This window comes from Oenanthe melanoleuca, chromosome 14, assembly GCF_029582105.1.
Source record: "Oenanthe melanoleuca isolate GR-GAL-2019-014 chromosome 14, OMel1.0, whole genome shotgun sequence".
Lineage (NCBI taxonomy): Eukaryota > Metazoa > Chordata > Aves > Passeriformes > Muscicapidae > Oenanthe > Oenanthe melanoleuca.
Genome location: NC_079348.1, coordinates 11,530,240 through 11,551,069, shown reverse-complemented (window position 1 = coordinate 11,551,069; position 20,830 = coordinate 11,530,240).

Below are 20,830 nucleotides of genomic sequence, written 5' to 3'. Positions count from 1 at the left end.
TGCTGTGGTCAGAATTTGAAACTGTGGTTGTTCAGAAGTTCATGGTGAACTTAGCTTTGAGTTCAACCAAATCATGATAGTTTAAGCTAAAGAAAGAGGAAAAAATCGTGGCAAGGTTTTGGGAGAGAGAGGGAGACTTTTGAAAACTCAGAATACTGGAAGAAATCCTCCTAATGAGAAGTGTAGGTACACTGTTCTCAATCAATAATGTATCAAAAAGAATCAGCTTTTCACGTTGCCTTATAAATAATGGGGTTTATCACGTGTGGGGGCCCATTCACAGATAAATAAATCAGTGCATGGTTAAGGAGCTGGAGCAGAGCTCCAAATGCAGAGTTTTGCATTATAAAAATGAACTTTCATTGGCTGTGAAAAGGGACCTCTTCATACAGGCAGCAGTAATTTTGATGTCAAAAATCCCCTAAGATGAAAAACACACTAAATGTTGAAGCACTGGTAGCACAACCTTCCACAAATTGATTTGTTTATTGTTAATCCTGGGTTGCTTTTTTTTTTTCAGCTTTGCCTCAAAGTGAAGATGGCTTACTGACTTTTTGGTTCACTCTTGTCTTAAACATGATATATAACTTAAGTGTGCTACAACTGTGCTAGTTATTTTTCATGTGAATTCCAAAATGCTTACAAAATTATTTTATTTGGCTTAGTCACTGGAGATTGGCTGTTGATAGCTTTTTGATAGTAACACAGATATTTAGCACTGTTTTTTCTTACGAAATTTCTCTCCATTCCATCAGATTTTATTTATTTTATTTACATAGGCCCATTATAAAATTATGTAGAACATGAAAGTTTCCAAGGGCCTTGTTCCCTTAATTAAACAATTAACTTGCCATTTTGGATTTGATCAAGAAATGATTGAACATGACAGACTGTCTCCCCTCTGGAGCACATAACTGTGTCAGGGTCAATCATGTTTCCTTTGGAGTGAGAGGGAAAGGGGCTTTCTCATAAATTACAGCACACTCCTGATTTATAGTGGTAAATACCATACATAACTGATTTTGTAATGTTCTTATAAGATTAAAAAAAAACAATCCATAGACAATTAAATATGTCAGCAAGGTGGTTATTTAAAAATCAAATTAGAACAAAACAAAAAGCCCTATCAGCTGAGTGAATTTTTTCAATGATTTAAGGAAATGAGAAAATAGTAACTAACATGGAAGAGCCTAGAGAGAGGGGTGTAAATCCTTGTGCTTCACCTCAGGATCAAAGATGTGCTTGCCCCGTGGAAGGATGGGGTGGCTGCTGGTGTTTTGGAGGCTGTGATGGAAATAATCTCCCACCTGGTTACTTCTCCTGGCCCTGAGTACTCTGCCCATGGGATGTGATTCACCAGGGTGATGTTTGTGCTCCTGACACCAAGCTTGTCACCAGGCCAGTGTCACTGCCTGTCAGCAACAGGGGACACAGAAAACAGAGTGAAAACCAAGCAGTGCAAAGCACCAGAGCACTGAGGAATCTGCCACCTCACACAATTTATGTGGAAAGCAATTGCTGAGCATCCTGTGGATAATTTGCTTTTTCTTGCTTTGACTTCCTGCTGCTGAAGGCGTTGTTGACTTTATTCCCAATTTTATTGTAACTTAACTTTATTATGGTTTTTAGACCATTTGCTAGAAATAACCCTGTTCCTTATGCACTACTCTGAAATGAATATTTTTTTAATGGTGCTTTTACCAGAAACCCAAGACTCTCCACAGCCACTTCTGCTCTGAAAAGAGCACCCATCATATTGGCAGTTGTCCATAAGATGTTTGCAGAAACTGAGTGATTTGCATATTGGAAAATGTTCATTGATACATTAAATAACATTTTATTGTGGACATCTGGTCTGCTAAAAATCTGCCAAAGTTTGTACCAGATAACTGCAGCAATTCAAATTTATAGAAGGAATCTGTTCTGAAAATATGTTAAAATACTGCCCTTCTTTCATTTCTAGCTCTTAGACATTATTGTGTAAAAGCTGTTCTTGTTAAGAGTCTGAGTCTCCTGCAGAACAGCTTCTTGTGTTTGTTCCTAGGAACCTTATAAAGAACAAAGGACTTTCTGCATCTCCCTTTATGATTTCAGTTATAGCCAAAGCAAAGAATGAGCCTGTGCTCAAATATGTTTGTGCTAAACATAATAAATAAAAATTAACTTTCCAGCTAAGCCAATCTCTATGGCTGTGCACTCTGTAAAATGACTAAACTGAACACATATGCTTGAGCCTGCCTACGACATCTGTGGCTTCTGTAGGAATAATTTGAATTCACTCTCTTTATTTCAAATATTCATTAGTTTAGACTTGTGCACATTACATTAGAATAGATTAATGGCTTCTTTCATTAATTAATTTATTTTAGGTGAAATTCAGTGGTCTGTTCCATATTTATTACGAAAATAAAAATGTGACTCAGCCCAAGAGAGAGAAATCTTGCCTTTTTTTAAGTTGGTGTTTGATGTAGTTCTAGTTGAGGCCAGTTTCAGTATGTGTTACTACATCCACACTGAATTGTATTTTGACATGTCACTGTCAAAGGGCCCAGGGTTTCTGTCAATTGGGCTGTATAGAGCAGTAATTAATTCTGTGTAGAAGTGTCAGTGGCTGAGAAATTCCTGAGCTGCAGCTCAGCTCTGCACTGTCCCTGTTTGACTGGCACCAGTTTCCCTCTAATAACAAGGAAAGGATGCTGGCTGTGGCTTTTGAAGAGCACAGTGTAGCTTGCACTGTTGGCAAGGACCAAAAGGCCAAGCCCTGCTTTGATATACACAAAATAAATGAGTTCCTTTTAATAGGGGTGAAAAAAACCCATATTTTACACGTTTCTGGGAGAGACCCAGCCATAATGAGCACTAATATGGTTCCAGCCTGTTTCCACAGTGTGAATATTCACTTTAAAGTCAATGTGGTTTCTGACAGGAGCCTTTTCTGCCTGAGCCCTTCCAGACAAGAGCCCTGGTGCAGCCAGCCCTTGCAATGGCTGTTTCATTAAACCCTGCAAAATGACCCTTTGCTTGGGGTAAGTGTTGTATGAGTTGGCATTCTCACCCCTTTGCCATCTTAATTATAGTTCTCTGCTCATTTTTCACCCTCCCTGATGAAAATTATCCCATTTAAGTATTGCATGAATGTGTTAGGTAACTGAAGTACAGGTTGTGATAGCAATTTCAAAACCAATCTGGGCTGTTTTCCCTCCACTTTTGTGAAATTAAAAAGGATGGCACCAGGAACACAAAATGGCCAATGCTGCATGTTTTAAAAACATGTCATTTAATCACCCCTCAGACAGCAAACATGACTGAGAGTCCTAACTAGAACTGTGCAAACTATTTAAAACACCGGCCAGACACGGTGTCAAGTTATTTCGTTGGAGGCGTTATTCCAGTTTGAACTTTTCCATGTGTTCTTTAACAAAGTGTCAGTGGTGTGAAAACTTACAGCCTATTTCAGGAAAAGCCAGGCTGATCTCTGACTCTCTATGAAAGCCACTGGCAAACAATATTTTCTTCCTTTTTTCTCTTTTTGGTAGGCCATTTCTACCTCCATCACATTAAATGTTCCTTTGATTCAGGAGCAGTTTTATTGTGTGCCAGTAGCAGTGTTCTGAGCTTAATTTTTTTCTAAATTAACCAGCTTTGTGAATATCCTATTGAAAAATGAATCAAGGTGTGAGGAAAAGAGCTACAGGTTGTTTTTCTGATTTGAAGTTGGTTTGCTCTTTTCCTTTGGTTGGGATTTATTTTACTTTGTTTTGGGAGTGGAGGAGTGCTTTGTTGCTGCTTGTTTTAAAATTTTTATTGTATTTTGGATTTTATGGTGTCTTCTGGTTTTTTTGTTCTTGTTTGGTTGGGATTTTTTGTTGTTTTTGTTTGGTTGGGGCTTTTTGTTAATTTGGATTTTTACTGGTTGTTTTTTTTTTTTTTGTTTCTATTTAAATCAGATTGACTTGACACTCACTAGTCAAATGTGCTCTGATAAAATGCCCTTAGCAAGGGAACATTTTCGGTACAATCACATCTTAAGAGGGGAATTCCTTGAACTTTAGGCAGGCAAGTGGCTTGATTTGCCTTCTTGATCAGAAAAAAGCAGCAGCAGTGCATTTTGCTGGATGCAGGTTGATGGTAACTAGGAGAGAAATGCCTTCTTGGTTCCTGAGATACTTCTGGCATTTGAGGAATAAGGCAGAATGGATCTTATCTTTCTGCAAAGGCAGATGCAAATCTTGCTTTGGGAACAATCAGGACCCTGCTCAGTCTTTGCCCTTTTATTTTTACCTTGTACTGAGACATTTGATTAGCAGTATGTCACTTGTTGTTCCACTGATAGAATATTTTTGTGCTCTGATTTTCTTTCCTCCTCTTCTTTTTCTGGTCCTTAATTTGTTGTCTCTTTTTCAGCGTGGTACTGTAGGCTTTCAGGATCTCATGATAGTTAAAATATTTACTGTAGAGTTATTTAAGTTTTCCAGCGTGACTGAAGACATGCATTTTAATAATCTAGTTTTTCTTGTGCTGCTGGCTGGTTTTTCTGCACTTAGCTCCATGGCAGAGAAAGGACTGTGTGGTTGCTGTGTCTCAGTCAAGGAGCTCCCAGAAATGAAGAGCTGCACACATTCCTTTGGCACCTGAGCAGGAGGAGAACAGAGCTCTGCTGTTCCATCCCAGACTGTGCACACACTTACACCACTGCTGGTTCTTCCTCTCTACCCAGGATGGGTGAAAGTGGCTCACTGTAGGGTTGTTTCTGCCAGAGCATCTCCAAAAGGAGTGCAGGCAGAAGGGTCTGTGCTCACTTAGGAAGTTGAATAAGACTTGTAAAGTGTGGTAGGAACAGACTAAGCAGGGCTCACATCCAGCAGCTTTGCAACCGTGCTTTCATCCAGGACTGCTGGAGGCAGTTCAGTTGAAATAGCTCCTGAAGATACAGACATCTCCCAAACTACTTGTTTAAAATCTGCCTCCAGTAAAATTTGCTCCCCACAGCTCCTATTACCTCTTCAGTCTGGAGCTGCCTTACATCGTCCTTGCCTCCAAGTGTGTCACTGGACATCACTGTTGATGCATCATCAAGAACAACAGAATGCTGTCTATGTGTAAGCCCTGGGGAGCCTGGAGCCTCACAGAGACACTGTTTACAGCCTGTTCATGGATTCACAACTGCTTTTGTGATACCAGGAGCTAAAATCTGCCATCATTTTAATGTAGAATGAGATTTTGTATGGTGAAATTTGTACCCCTGTGTTAGTATATTCTTTAAAATGAACTTGACTCATTGATCAAGCTGAGGGTGAATCAAGTAGTGAAATTTCCCCTAATAATTTATCTTTGCATTGGCATTTTGGAGCCTCAAAAGCTGGACTGTGTGTTGAAAATTTGGCAGACTGGCTTTTGTGTTTGATAACAGCATCGAGCCCCCACACCAAGGACTCCTCTAAGCCAGGAGAGGGTAGGATTTTACATCCAGCATGTGGAAGTAAGCTTTTGCAACTGTTAATTCTGGAAGGTTTCAGGCTTAATGTAAGACTGCCATGGAGTGGTGAGTTTGTTTATCCTTCACATTAAATTCTAGTGCAAGCTATGCAAGGGCAGTTGGAAATTTTCCGACAGCAAGTTTTCCCATCACAAAGCAGCAATTCATTGAATGACAATATGTGTTGGGACAGGGTTGAATGGCTAAGACACGGCTTTCTGTGCTCCTCTTTTCTCAGAGGAAGTAGCCCTTGAGATCCCCATGTCAGGCAGCTGTTACAGCAGGCTCTGAGCTCAGCAAGCATTTCCAATCTTCATTCTCCCACTCCCTCTTCCCCCTCCACTGAAATTGTGCTCCCTGTTCACAATATTGCTGAGCTGTCTGTAATGATAAATGATGTGCCTTTCTTTAAATTTCCTTTCTGCTCAGTGCTAGATATTGGCCGGCTTGGATGTGTGTTCTGGCTGGATAAATTACTTTGGCAAGTCGTAGAGAATTTATGCACATGGCAACAGATGGACCCTGTGTGCTAGAATTTTTCTCTCTTGTTCTAATTGCATAACTTGATTTTACCTGACACAATTATATTTTCATGAGCAAAGGTTGGTTGCTGGTTTTGGGGGTTTTGTTTGGGGTTTTTTGATTGTTTATTTTTTTTTCTCTCAGTTTGGTTTTTGGTTTGGGTTTTGTTTTTTTTTTTGTGTGTGTGTGAAATATGAGCCTCTACACTGAACGAAATTTTGGTCTCAAACCTTGTTATAGGCCAAAGTAAAACTGGGCCATTACTCAGCTGCACATCACCCTTTAGTGAGCATCGATCTTTTCACATACATGACTTGTGTTGTCAAGTGGGTCTTCAGAGTTTCAGAAAATACAGCCCGGGGTTTGTTCCTTGATGAGGGTTACTGGTGTATGGTGAAGATAACTGTACACAGCATTTGGGAGGAATTCAAAATGTCTGCAACTGGGCCATGCTGGAAATGAAAATGTTGTCGATCCTAATTTGGAAAGTAGCTTGCCTTTGCTAGTCAGAGAGGAACTTGCCTTATTTCATCCTGTCACTGTGTTTTTCTTTGTTTCAAAGGAAAGTAAAAGTATGGAATATATAGTTTATATAAATATATTTTACATATATATAATATATTAATTTATATAAAAATATAATATATATATATTTGTATATAATATATAAATATATAGTTTTGTGTAGAAAAGCAAAATAATTTCAGAGCAGAGCATGAGCTGAGGAATGGGTCCTGGACTCAGCTTCCACTGAACTGCTGACACTTGTGTCACTTTCTTTGTCCTTGCTTAGACTATGTCCTCAATTGTTCTGTGGTTGTATATTTTCATGCAGCTACCTCTAAGAACCATTTTGGATAAACCTGCTGCTCTTTCAGTTGGGATTCTGTAGTATTTGGTACTTGCACCAGTCACCTTAACAAATAATTGAAATAACTTTTAAAGAAACAGAAACAGATGTTTTGTTTACAACTTCTGTTTGGTTAGGACTTCCAAAAAGCATTACATTTTCTTTTAAATCCTGAGAGAATACAGGAAGCATATCTGAAGATGGAGAAGGGAGTAGAGAGTCAGACTGTTTCTTCAGTCCATTGTTTATGTTTTAGACTCTCTTGCTGGGTTAAAATAGCTACACTGGGGGTGAAGGGAAGAAAATCCCATTTCTCTAGGATAATCCTGGGGATGGGTTAGGGTGCTGAGCCTGTGTCAGGGTCTGGCTTGGTGGGCTCATCTTCTAGTGTTGGAGCATGGCTTAAGGACCTTGGACCCTTGCTCTGCAAGCCCTTGAGGAAATATTTTGCTAAACAAAGCCAGCTGAGCATTTCCCTACATCTGCACAAAACAGCAAAAAATTCAATCCACGCATTGCAAGTGAGAGCAGTTTTCTGCCTTTTTTTTTTTCTCCCTAGTAAATATTCTATTCAAATACAAGGTATTATGCAAACATATTTCTGTCTGAGTAATATTTCTGTTATACCAGGATAGCATGTGCCTGTAGCTCCCCCTCTCCTGAAATCCACAATTGCGACAGCACAGTTTTTAATTCAAACAGTAAATCCCCACTCCTATAAATCCTTCCCTGCAGCTCCCCCCTCTCCTGAATAACAGTACTGTAAATAAGTGGCTGGTCTAAAAAAAGAGTAGGTGGTGCATAATATTAAAAACAGTAACTTGTTGAGCAGAGCTCTTTAAAAAAAAAAAGATCTGAGTGCCACATAATAAAGGCACTATCAGCAAATACCAGCCTAGCATCTCAGCTAGCTTTACTGGGCTGTGAGTTATTGCTGTGGTCAATAGATCTCTTTTCTGTAGCATTCTGCTTATGTAGGTGATAAATCTTAGTCTTATGGGAATAGGGTCAGGCTTCTGCTACTCTGCCCCATTATTTTTCTCCTACATCATTTAGAAAACTGCTGGACTGGACCCTTTTTGGTGCAGTGACTTTTTGTTCAGGTACATGGTAAATTTTATTGTGCATATTAAATTTTACCTCAGACCACATTTTAACGTCCATCTTGATAGAAGGCGAAATGGAAGCAAGATTTTTAAGCAAAAGAGCAAATAAACATGAGAAGCAGAAAGCAAATGCTATTTTCAATGACATTTTTAGATCTAAAGTATGAAAAGAAAGTTTTGATTTTAGTCATAAGTGTTCTTTTCGAATATTTTTTCAAAACTGGAGAATAAATAATTGAGCAGCACTGGCATTCAATCAGAGACATTTTTAATTATTCTGTAAACTCTGGGAATATTTTAAGTTATGAGTAGTTTGACATGATGACTGAGGGAGCTGGGGTTGTTCAGCCTGGAGAAGAGGAGGCTCAGAGGTGATCTTATCACTCTACAATTACCTGAAAGATGGCTGTGCTCAGGTGGGGTTGGTCTCTTGCTCCAGGCAGCACTGACAAAACAAAAGGACACAGTCTCAAGCTGTGCCAAGGGAAATACAGGCTGGATATTAGGAAAAAGTTTTTTACAGGAAGGGTTATAAAGTATTGGGATGGTCTGCCCAAGGAGCTGGAAACAGAGATGGGTTTAAACACATTTCTGGATGTGTTTAAAAAAGACTGGAGGTGGCATTGGGTGCCATGGTTTATTTGAGGTGTCTGGGCATGGATTGGACTTGATGATCTTGGAGGTCTCTTCCAACTTTGTGATTCCATGTGTGACATTCTTGCTGTTAAAGAGAGAAGAAAATGAGGCACTGATGGACAAAGCACATGAATAATCCATGGTTTTGGTGCCACCCCAGCAGAGACACCCTCCAGGAATCACAGCTTCTGCATGGCTCCAGTGTGTGTTCTGTCATTCCCCTGGAGCTGCAGGGATGTGCTCCTGCCCTGGGAGCAGGCAGTGGCAAGAGCAGGGCAAGGAGGAGTGAGGATTGCTTGTAACCCCTGCTGTGGGTGAGCAGCAAAGACCTTTCTGTTTTGTCATCCATATTCAAGCAAAGAGACAGGACAGAGCCAGCAGAGCCAAGGTGTGTTGGGCACACAGTGTCACAGACATTTCCAGGGACCTCCAGCACCCAGTGGCTTTAGCATCTTGTTGGTATCAATGATTCTGAGTTGGATGCCTGATACCACAATAAAACCTCACCCTCCACGCTGCATGAGGGCAGCACATCCCTGCAGAACCACCAGGAGACACGGCTGGGCAAATATCATTATTATTTATTTATTCTCTGGGCCACATGTGCTGCAGCAGAATGCTGAGTTGCCTTTATGGGATCTTGTTTGAGAAAGAAAGGACTGCTTTTATTTCAAACTGAAGAGTACATAAGAATAATGTTCAAATAGATAACAAAGTGCTGGAAAGGGAAAGGAATAGTCTGTGTTGTACTTGGATGGCAAAGCAGTACATTTTTGCAAGAAAATATCAGCCCAGACATTGGGGAACCCCCAAATTTTAAGAATAAAGAAGCAATGAAGTAGGTTACCAATCAGGAATTCTCTGTCAGCATAAGTCCTAAAGGAAATGAAAATGTCAGGGAGAAGTGGTGTGCTTGCAGGACCTTTGAATGTCTGATCAAATCCTGTTTTCTTTGGATCATCCATAGATCTTTGTTTCCTGAGTACAGTTTGTTAACACTGAGAAATTGGTTCAAGCAGCTTCCATGATTCTTCTTCTGCTCCCTGTGTCAAACAAATATTTTCCCTTTCTGACTAGATTTCTTCCTCACAGATTTTGCTGTTCCCTGGGCTTTCCAGGAAAGTCCTCTGCTGTCCCCTTTCATCTTGCACTCCACAGTGCTTTGGTAGTGACTGTTTAGCTTGGAGAGGACAAGGACTTCTGTTAGCAGTCCTTTTCTTGGAGTAAACCTTTCAGATGTCTGTAGGAAAGCTCTGTGGATGTAACCACAGGTCTTTGATCACATCTTTGTTCATTATTCCCCTGTGCCAGTCTAGCTTGTGGGTTAGAGGCTGTTGAGGAGCAGCTGTTCTGCTGTGGGAGAACTTGTCAGCCACAGTTTCCATAAAGGAAAGGTAAATAGCTGCTATGCCACTGGATGAGCCATCTGTTAGCTTCACTGAAGAAAGAAGTTCATGAACTTGCTGTTGGGTTTTCAGTTTTTTTGCTTCTCATTTTAGACCTGCTGAATGAAAGTTTTGAGGTTGTTGGATATTTAGCTCTTAACTATAAAACCTTCCTTCACCTACAGCCCTGTGTGTGGTCTTTATGGAGCATTATTAAGTGTGAGGGCTTCCTTTACATCATTGCTGCTTGTTAACCCTTTTTTCCTACCATTGATGTGGAAAAGCACACACACAAGTGAGAAACCCTCATATAAAAAATGTGCAGCAGCCTTAGGTTTTGGACTCTGCCTGACCATGCTTAAAAAAATTTACTCAATTTTGCAGAGCACTGACTGAATGAGAGCTGTTCTCTGTGTGCTAATGTGAAAAAAAAAAGTCTTAGCTGTGAAAATGGCTGCACAACCAGAAAATAAAGGAGTGGAAAAATAAAGGAGTCCACCACATTACTCTAACCTAGTTTTCATTTAAGATTGAACAAACATACAAAGAACAAAGTTTTTTTCAATACACAAAATAGTTTGGTATTTTAGGGTCTCATAAAGGCAAGACCAAACAACAGCAGGGTTTGCTGTAGTATCATTAAAGGGTAGAGTAGTTCTGATGGGATTAGAGGGCAGGGGAATGGGTCTGTGTGATGAAGTGGTCTCCAGCAGCTTTGGAAATGTCCCAGAGTGCAAACTGCTCAAATCTGTGTCAGACTGATGGTGTCCACAAGCAGAAGCCATGCTGTGCATGCACCTTCAGCTTGTTTCCTCAGAGGAATCATTAGGTGTTTGCCATACACAGGTGTAATCCCATGCAGTAACAAGTGAAAGAGCCAGGTACTACCCAAAGCTGCTCCATCCCACTGGCACTTTTAACCACATGTCAGAAGATATTCAATTTTACAGCAGTAGCATTTACTCTGTGGTCCTAAATGATTTTTTGTTTTGCAAGCTTCTACTTACACTCACTGTAGTACAGAGCCATAGAAATCAGAGTTGTCATTAAAACTGGAAAGACTCTGACTAGAGATAAATCATAGCTGGAACAAAAAGGCTCACTAACTGTTCCAGCACTTCATAGAGCTGGTCAGTTTTTTCCAAGTGTGTACCTACTAGATGGCCTGGTTTAATCAAAACCAAGTTATTAAGCCCCAGTGCAGGAGCAACTGGTGAAAAATATTTCACATGGTTTATGAAAGGTCAGGCTAAAATGATCTAAGGGTCGCTCTTGGTCTTAACAAGTATGTATCTTGTTTCAGAGTTTTTTTTGCTTAAGAGCAATGCTGTGGAGAAGGGTGCAGAGCTCAAGTTAATGAGGAGTGGCTGAGCAGGCTGGGGTTCCTTAGCCTGCAGAAAAGGAGGCTGGGGGAGACCCCATCACTCCCCAAAACTCCCTGACAGGAGGTGGTAGGTGAGGTGTAGGTCTGACTCTTCACCAAGTAGCGAGTGATGGGACAGGGGGAAATGGCCTCAGGATTTGCCTGGGGAGGTTTAGCTTGGCACTGAGGACATATTTCCTCACTAGACAGTTATCAGCCATGGGCACAGGCTGCCCAGAGAAGTGGAGGTGTCACCATCCCTGCAGGGCTCTCAAGGATATCTAGATGTGGCAGTGTGAGATGGGTTTGTGCTGGCCTTGGCAGTGCAGGGGAACAGCTGGGCTCGTGGTCTTTTCCAACAGAGGGTTTTTCCAACCTGAACAAATCTGATTCTGTGATCATTTACCCAGAAAGCTGTGGGCTGTGGAGGGGCATGGAGACAGGGACATGACAGAGGGATTGTCTGCAAATTCTGAGGTCTGATCCTGTGAAATCAACCGGTAACTTGCTAAAAAACCCAAAAAAATCCTTTTGGCTCTGCCTTCAATACAGCATAACCAGTCTTTAAGCACAGACTTAGATTTAGCCCCTAAAGTAGTGTTGATCTTCCCTCTTTCCAGCCTAGAGCTCTCTCCATGTGCCACCTGTGATGTGGTACTGCCAGAAATGACAAAAGCTGGGAATGCCTTGTGCAGGGAAGATGAAGCCTGTCACTGGCCCCACTCCTAATGGTGCAATTGGAGAGGTTTCTCTGAGCTGCCTCCTACCTGCAGCCATCTCTGAGCCTGCCTGTCCAGGCACACACACACTGGGATGCAGATTTCCCTTGACTGCCTGAAGGATGCACCAGACTCTGAGCCACAGCCTCTCCCTTTTGCTGCACTTCTTGCTTTTGCTTTTCTTTCCTTTGGGAAGTGGTTCTCCAGGTTTTGTCATCCTTCCCTATGCAGGCAGGGTTAAAGTGAAGACACAAAAAAAGCTCCTTAAAGTTTTTCAGGAACATTGACAATTGATTCTTAAATTAGATGACCTTGCAGTTTATGGCATGCAGGAGAGAAAAAAGTGTTGAAAAAGATAATGATAAAATTATGAGCATTTCAAATAAAAGAATATCAAAAATTCTGAGATTTTCTGCCTGAGAATATACCATATAAATTCTTATACCACATAAAGAATTTCAGATGCTTTGCTCTGGCAATTTTGCATCCTGAATGGCAGAGCTGACATTCTAATTCCTTTGGTTTTCCTCCACACAAAAATCCTGAACCAAAATCACACCAACAGGTTGTTTTGTTCATGCATTTTCACAATCCTGCAAATATGGAAACAACAATAATCTCAAAGTCAGAAACAACTGGTTAAATTAATTAGATCTGTTTTGCTTGTGGCAGATGTTTCATCAGTCCTGAAGATGGGAATGCTGTCAAAGAGAATCAACCAGCTCCTGGACAATGCAGGGAAGCATTTTGTCTATAATTATAGGTGCCAATGGAATAGTAAATCCTTAATCACCTGGATTATAATGAACATATTGAGAACTGTGGGCAATTGTTCTCAATATATTCCTTATAATCTTTATAAGGACTGGTCTAATATAAAATATAAATCGTGGATAAATTACTTATTCTAGTGTCTCTAATTTTTTTTTTTTAAAGTGGTTTGTGTAAACATCATAGTGCACAGACAAGTCACATAAAAAGCATATCTAAGAATCCAAATTTTCAGTGTCAGGAAATCCTATCGAGAATGGGATTTAAATAAAAATAAAATTAATAATGCTGGTCCTTGGCCTACTTCTATCCCTGGGGCTTCAATTTAGTTATATGTTAAAACTGGCTTTTGAAAGATTCTTATATTCATTTTGACATCTAGTGGAATGAAAAATTGGGAGGTATAAAAGTTTTTTTTTCCTTTTCCAGTGCAAAATTCCATTCTCATCATTGCTCTTAAGAAGCAATGCAATTTGGGATATTGGTTTTATAGAATCACATTTAATGCTTTGGAAAGCAAAGAATACCTATAACATAAATTGGAGCACTCTTGTTTTTCTTGAGGCTACATTAATTTCTCTAGAGAATGACTGCTTCTAAATGATGGTCAGATAGTGACAGGATGCTTAGGGTTTTTTTTTTTCATTCCTGTCACTATCTTGGACAATGGAAATACGCTAAACTGAGTAAATAATTTAGACATATAAACCAGTAAAATGTATTCTGCTGATTAAGGGAAAAATTTTGCATTTTTTTAGTATTCTTTTCTAGTCTTTGGTCTCAGGTGATAGCTTTTAACTTCTGAAACCATACCTAAGAGATTACTGGTCTTCCTCAGTTCCATGTAATTGTTTGGGAAGTGTATGAACAGCCTCACAGAACATGAGAAAAATAACCAAAATGTGCATTATTGGTTTTACTCACTGAACATAAGGAGTGCAATTATGGAACATGAACCTGAGCCTGAATGGACTAGTTTTACATCAAGAGAATTGGAAAAGGCACCCTGAGACCAGAGACTGATGGCAGGAAGTTCTCAGCCTGGCTCCTTTCTTAGGGCTGGCCTCAGGGAGCATTTTCAGCTCCAGAACACCCAGGACAGAACTTTCTTCCTGTTGTGCTTCAGTTTGGTCCTACTTGGTCAAAAATGTGCAGTTAAATTGTCTTCTGCAAGTCTGTCCAGAAATAATTAGGCTTTTGTGTGTACATTGAAACTCTGTCTCAGACTGGAAAGTGTCTTTTTTCTCACAGTGTGGCCTGTGGGCTGTGGAGCTCATCTCAGAGCAACAGTGATGAGAAAAACTCTTTGCTTTTCCATATAGACACTGTATTAGTAATCAGAGGGATTGTTCTGTTTGTGATGAGTTTATGTTGATATAACAGGGAGTGGATGTGTAGATTGCTGGTTTAGTGGTAAAACAAAAAGGTGCAGATGAAACACTTAACAAGTAGCTCAGCATGGGGAAATGCAAGGTGACTTTGCTCTTTTAGCCTGCTGCCTTCTTTACAGATATGGTGCACTTGAAATAGTGTGGTAGTGTAATAAAATTATTAAAGTTGTATCATTTAATGATTTAAAAAAAATTCTTAAAGTGTTTTCATATTCATGATACTTTCCTTCACATATATGTTTAATATTTCATCAAAAAGAGAAACAAAAAGTTTGTACTGTGCTTGAAAAAAGAGTAAGAAATGGAGTTAGCCCTTTTCAACTATCTAGAGTAAAAACTGTGTTTCAAGCTCTTTTTGAAGTTGGATCTTTTTAAATCTAATCTAAGTGCTCATCTCTGTTAATTGGGTAGGTACATAGATACCTGTGCAGTGGCATGAAATGTATGAGAGAATTATAGAAAGAAGCAAATAGTGGATAAATCAATACAGCTTTGGGACTTTAAAAACTGCAGGTGAAAATCCTGGGTTTTGTCTTTCATTGCCTTCTTTCAATGTTTTGTTTCTCTATCTTGTGTGCAGAAGGAGATCATAATGTTATCAGAGTTTTAGGGTTTTTTCCTACTTATAAATAAAAATTTGAGCTTGTTCTTAATTCAGCAGAATGTGTTTCTATTGAGTTGCAGTACAGTACAGTAAAGTGCAAGCCCAAACTGATAGTCAACAACAAAGTGTAGTCTTTAAGGTCTCAGACTCTGGGGGATCTGCTTAATGAAACCTTTCCCATATTCCACCTGATTCCCTGGTTTCTGAGGTTGTGGATATGCCCAGCTTTCCTCAGGACAGCTGAAAGGTTCTCACAAAGGATGCTCTGCTGTGTCCCTTTGACAAACTGGCACAATTCTCACCAGTGAAGGGCTGCAATGTAATGCTGTGCTCCAGCACACGTGCCAGGGAATTCTCTTTGGGACTGTCTCCAGGTTTTAATGATATTTGTTTTCAAATAGCATAAGCAAAATAGGAGGTCATTTCTGTGTAGAAGATACTGGAACAGCAGGGAATTAGCTCAGGTGAGCCTGAAGATGCAGAACTTGATGTTTAATGGATGTTAAAGTTGGTGTTGTGGCTGCACCAGGATTTTCTGCTACTGTCATAACTGATACAGGCTCCTTGGAAGAAAAAATCCTGTTCCCTTAAGCTAGGCTGTGTGAGTGCAGCCAAGGTGAGTGTTAAATTGGGAAAAAATAGGGTTACACCTTTAAGAAATAGTGTTAATATTGTGTTAGACTCCAGATGCTCTTTATCATATAATCGTTATCATAAAAAGTCTTAATGTAAAAGATCCTAATAGAGTCCCACAGTGTCTCAGGAGCAACCTGGATTGGCCTTTGCATTTAAATTAGAGAATAATTAGATCCAGGAGGAGAAAAAAAATGGTGTAGTGCATTCTGCTTTTCTCTTCTAAGGGAAACACACACACAGTCCCAAAACTATTAAGTAGGCATTGTGAGAACATGGATTACATTTAACTTTCTGGAATGAAAACTATTTCTTCTATCATGCACATCAGTATAAAAGTGCTGCATTGTCCTTATCTGTTCTTTGGCAGTTAGGTAATTCAAAAGAGTGATATGGAAAAGGACAAAAAACACCCCAAAAAAGTAGCACTTCTACTGACAGTGTCTTCAGGAAGTAGTAGAAAAAGCCAGATGAGGTTCCTGAGTTTTCTTGGGAAAAGTGGTAATGCTGCCTACCTCATTAAACATTACAGACAGAACTTGTTAATTTGCAATGGTTCTGATTTTTTCCCCCTCAATATTTTATGTTATCTTTGAGACTTTAAGCATGAAATCCTGAATCTCTTGAAGTCAGCACAAAAATGCCCTATCAATTTTGTGGTTTCTCCATAATTCCTTACTAAATAATGTTCTTAGTCTTGGACAATGCCATCTGCAAGCAAAGCCCTGCTGACATCTGCCTCATCCTGCCTGTCTGACATACCTGCTGCACATGAAGACAGGGAATAAGAAGTGAAGTGTGACACAAGAAGGGTTTTAGCCCTGTTCTCTCTTTGCATTGACATGCTGGAGGTGAACAGTGTCAAATCCAGGTGTCTGCCTTGGTGTAGCCTGTGCTGGTCTGACACAGTTATCCTGGGAGGTTTTGTTATTCCTGAACAAGGGTTAGTGCTAAGAGGGCTTGATGGGGCACAAAGGATGCTCTGTACAACAGTTTTTCAAGGAATTTTTGCCATGCCCTATGTACCTTGTCCTAGCAAACTTCTAGTGACCACCGCTGTGTTAAAATCCAAATGCTGCTTGCAGGTCCCTTGGCAGGGCTCACAGTTTATCTGTTTCAGTTATTGCTCCTTGGAGAATCTGCTCAGCCTTTCCCGAGGTAGGCAGTAACAGGAGAGAGGCTTAAATATTTATGGCACCTTAAAGCACAGAAAAATTACTGCCTATATCACCATCTGTATCCTGCTTCAAGGAAGCAAAACAGAATTGCAATAGAGTGTGGCACATTTTGTGTGGTAATGAGTGTTAGAAGAGTTTGTGTTTGAAGTTAGAACACAGGGCTAATGCAGAGGTTGTTGCTGCTGTGTTTTGCAAACTCCTCTCTCTTTGTTCTTTTCAAAGTGTTAATACTTTTAGACATTCACTGGCTTTCCTGAAGGTTGGAAAATAGTCGAGTGTAGTCATCTGGAGCTGAAATATTTCCTATTACTTGCCTGTAAGAGATTTATTTGGACATCCCCACTGTAGTGAGAAAATAGCTTGTGTATGTGCCCTTAAAAAAGGCAGTCCATGGAGAATATACCTATCCTTGTATGACAGATAAATAGTTCCATCAGGATGAAGCTGAGCTTAACCTTGTATTATAATGTTTTTCTTATTCAAGCTTTATTTTAAGCCAAGCAAACTTCTGAAGACCTCTTGAGGATGCAGAAGTTTCTCTCCAGTGGGATTTTCTGTTTTGGGGATGAGTGTTTGCCTGCAGTGCTGGCTGTTTGTCCTGTTTGCACTGGGCTCTGGCAGAAGGGAAGGGGTGAGGTGACTGGAAAGTGTTCTTGCTCCACTGGAGTTTAGAGCAGAGTGAAAAGAGCTCTCAGGCTGCCTCCTCTGCTCTGTCTCTGTACTGCTGGGGCTGGCTTTCAGGCTCTGCAGCTGTCCCTGTGCTGAATTTACTCCATTTCACAGGGATTTCCATCAGCAGGGTCCCTGTCAAGGGACTCAGGCTCATGGGCACGTTAGGGGCTGGACACATTTCATTTTAAACACATTTCTGTAAGGTGGGAAAAGTCTGGAGCACCATATTTGGCAGTTTTCTCTCATGCTACAATTTTGCTCCAAATGAAATATGACAACACAACAGTTGCAGTAATTACAGTAATTGACTTCAGAGAGTTCAAGATGATCATGTAATTAGCTGCTTTATGGGAGAGAGATCACCACCATCCCCCTGTTTCCACGCTTCTGTGGTCTTCAAGGTGTATTACAGAGCACTGTAAAACAAAGCACTTCTACCTGAGTTCTGAATACAGTTCACAAAGGCTGACTTGTGAATTTAGAAACAAAATCAAACTGCCATAAGAAAAAAAAAACAACCACACTGCCTTTTTTCCTAGCTAGGAGAAGTTGTCATGTTGGTGCACTTGAAGAGCCAGAGCATGATGAGAGAGGTTGTAATTGGCAGAGAGATAATTCATTTGAAAACATCTCTTTTACTAAGGAATTGCAGGTAATTTCAAGAGAATAAATGAGATGCCATAAAGAATCTTTACTGATGCCTTCTCAAACTTTCCGTGGGAGAAGGCGAGGGCAAATAGTCTATTGAGAATTTTTATATAAGCTGTGAACAAAACACATAAAGCTCTAATTGTTAGGGAACCACTGTGCTCTAAACGGTTCACATATAATAGGATCATTTCTATGCAGCTTCAATAGGACATTCTTCCATTTTCTAGAAAAGAGACTCATGACATGGCAGAAGTTTTGTGCTTCTTTGTCTACAAAATAATTTTCTAAAGAAAAATGGCAAGACAAGTCTTCCTCCATCAGATTTATCCAATTGTTGATGAGCTGCAAAAGGAAAATAGATACCTCTGATTTATGGGATAGTAGTAAATCTTTAATTTTAAAAACTAAATAAAGAAAATCTGATTAAATAAGATTATTGGAGGTGTGCACAGATTTGGAGGCTTAAGACAAGATGTAATTTTCTTTTTCTCCTTTTGTTAATCACTAAAAGCACTATGCAGACACCTAAAACAAAGTACTGGATAGTGTGAAGTCTTTTTGTAAAAAAGAAAAAGAAAAACCTTCTGACTTATAAATTCTAGATAATATCCCTTGGCTGTTTATACACTTTATGTACTTGATTAGGATATGCAGCAAACTTAGAAATTGCCTTCATCCTCAGGGGAGTTAAAACTTAACTGAAACAAAGCTGAACAATTTTATCCAGCAGTGAAGTTACCTCTGCTTTGAGCAGGAGATTGAATCATGATGACATCTTGAGGGTCCCCTCCAGTCTGAGTTACATTATGATTCTCTGCTTAACTTTAGTATCTTCTTAATTCAAGATGTTAGTTTCTGGATTCAGATTTAAGGGTATTAGACATTAATCACTATTGTGACCCACAGTATCTAACCTGGTGATCCCAAGTCATGCACTTGATAGGTAAAATATGTTATAATAACCACTAGGAGCTTGTTCATGTCCATAATGGAATGAATCTGTGTTGGGAGAGAGAATCCTGGTGCTGCCTGACACTTAAAGTGCTGCTTTCTTCTTTGATGTGGCCATGGGGAAGAAAATAAGTTTGGAAAGGGAAGATGGAAATATTCCTTTTTCCAGGTGGGTGATGGATGTGGCTGTTTTAGTACCTGGGGTAAACACTGTTTGTTGGTGTGCATGCACACACTGAGAACACACAAGCCAGAAAAGCATCTTCCAGTGTGCATTAGTCAGCAGAGCTGATAAGAACCCAGATTCTCAGGGATCTGCTTCCTCACATGGGAGCCAGCTTTGCTTTCAAACTATGCCATAGGAATTGGCACCTGAGTGCCACAGCATTTTAAGGGCTTGAGGTTGAAGCCTAGTTAATATTTCTGTATGAAATATGCAGCAGAGAAGATAGCTAAGCAAGAACATCCCCAGCTTGGAAAAAAGCTGCACTGCCAGAGTTAGAAAATTAGAAGTGAAATCCTCTTCAAAGTGATAAATGCACTGAAGTATTAAATAGCCTTTGAAGGGACTCCTCCCCTGCACCCATCAAAAACATTTCTCAAGGGAGGGAAGTTGATCTTCTCTCCATGTTGTTTACTGTTGCAGGATTTTGCTGATGCAGTAGTTGTGAGCAGCTACAAGTGAATGTTTTTCAGATGGAGTTTCAAATGGAGAACTGTGCATTACAAGAATAGCAAAACAGCATTCTTTGCTCATCTTAATTCTTTCAATACATTGACAGAGCTATTGCCCAAATGACCTTCTCTTCAAAGTGTTGCAAATGATCTGCAATACAATCAGATTGTTTCTCAACTATCTGAGAGATGGTGTCTTTTTTTTTTTTTCTCCTTACTTCTCATGTGGGTACATAACTTAAAGGTTATTATTTTGCCTATAGCTGTTTTCTTGAGTTCATTCTTTGTGTGCAAAGGACTTGTTTTTATCAGACCATGCTGATCACTATTGAGAAAGTGTCTGGCTATTATGGCATGCTCAACTGCTCCTATATCAAGAGCACTTTAAATTTTATTATAAATCATAGTACCACATAAACTCGAATTATAATTCCTTTAGCTCCTTCTGCAAGTTATTTTCCTCTGCAATAATTTTATTAAAAAACAACAACTGTTTAAAAAACCAACCAAACAAAAAAAACCTGGCTTAGAAAACGCTATATAATAAGTTCTTCTTTAAAAATTGCACTAAAAAAATAATAAAACCCTTGGCAATCTATACCTTCAAGCTGATCCTGAGTTTCTGGCACTGAGTGTTGCTGAGTGATTTCTGGCTTTAAATGTCTGAAACTCGTGGAGAAATCTTTCAGCTCCTGGCAGGATTTCCTGCAGCCTGTGGGATCAAGCTGTGCCTGAGCTGCAGAAATGCAGAAATGCTTCAGTGAGAGAGGCTGTGTAGGCAGCATGGCCCTGGTGCAAAAGCAGCTGCAGGCTCTGTAAGGAAGGAGTTGTGTCAGAAGCAAGTGTGTATTGATTGTCTGGATAGGATTATGAAGCACCAAAACCAACTCCATTTAATGGATCCATTTAATCCATTTACTGGGTGCTCTAGTGAGATCCCAAGCTCTGAAGCACTGTGATGTGATGTGATGTGATGCTCCAGACAAGTGCTCTGTGGTAGAGGAAGTTCCATATATGAAAGATTTTTATACTTCAAAACTGTCTTACTTCTGTGTTGGAATGAAACAAAATATCCCTGAAGTGCATTAAAAAAAAAAAAATTAATGCAAACAAACTCACTCAACAAAAACAAAAAGTCCAAACAGCTCAAGCCAAAAATGAAGTTGCATTTTTATATATTAACCTCTTTGAAATATTTGTCTGGATTATGAATGGTTTTAAAGCTCCACAATACATTTTTGTTTTTC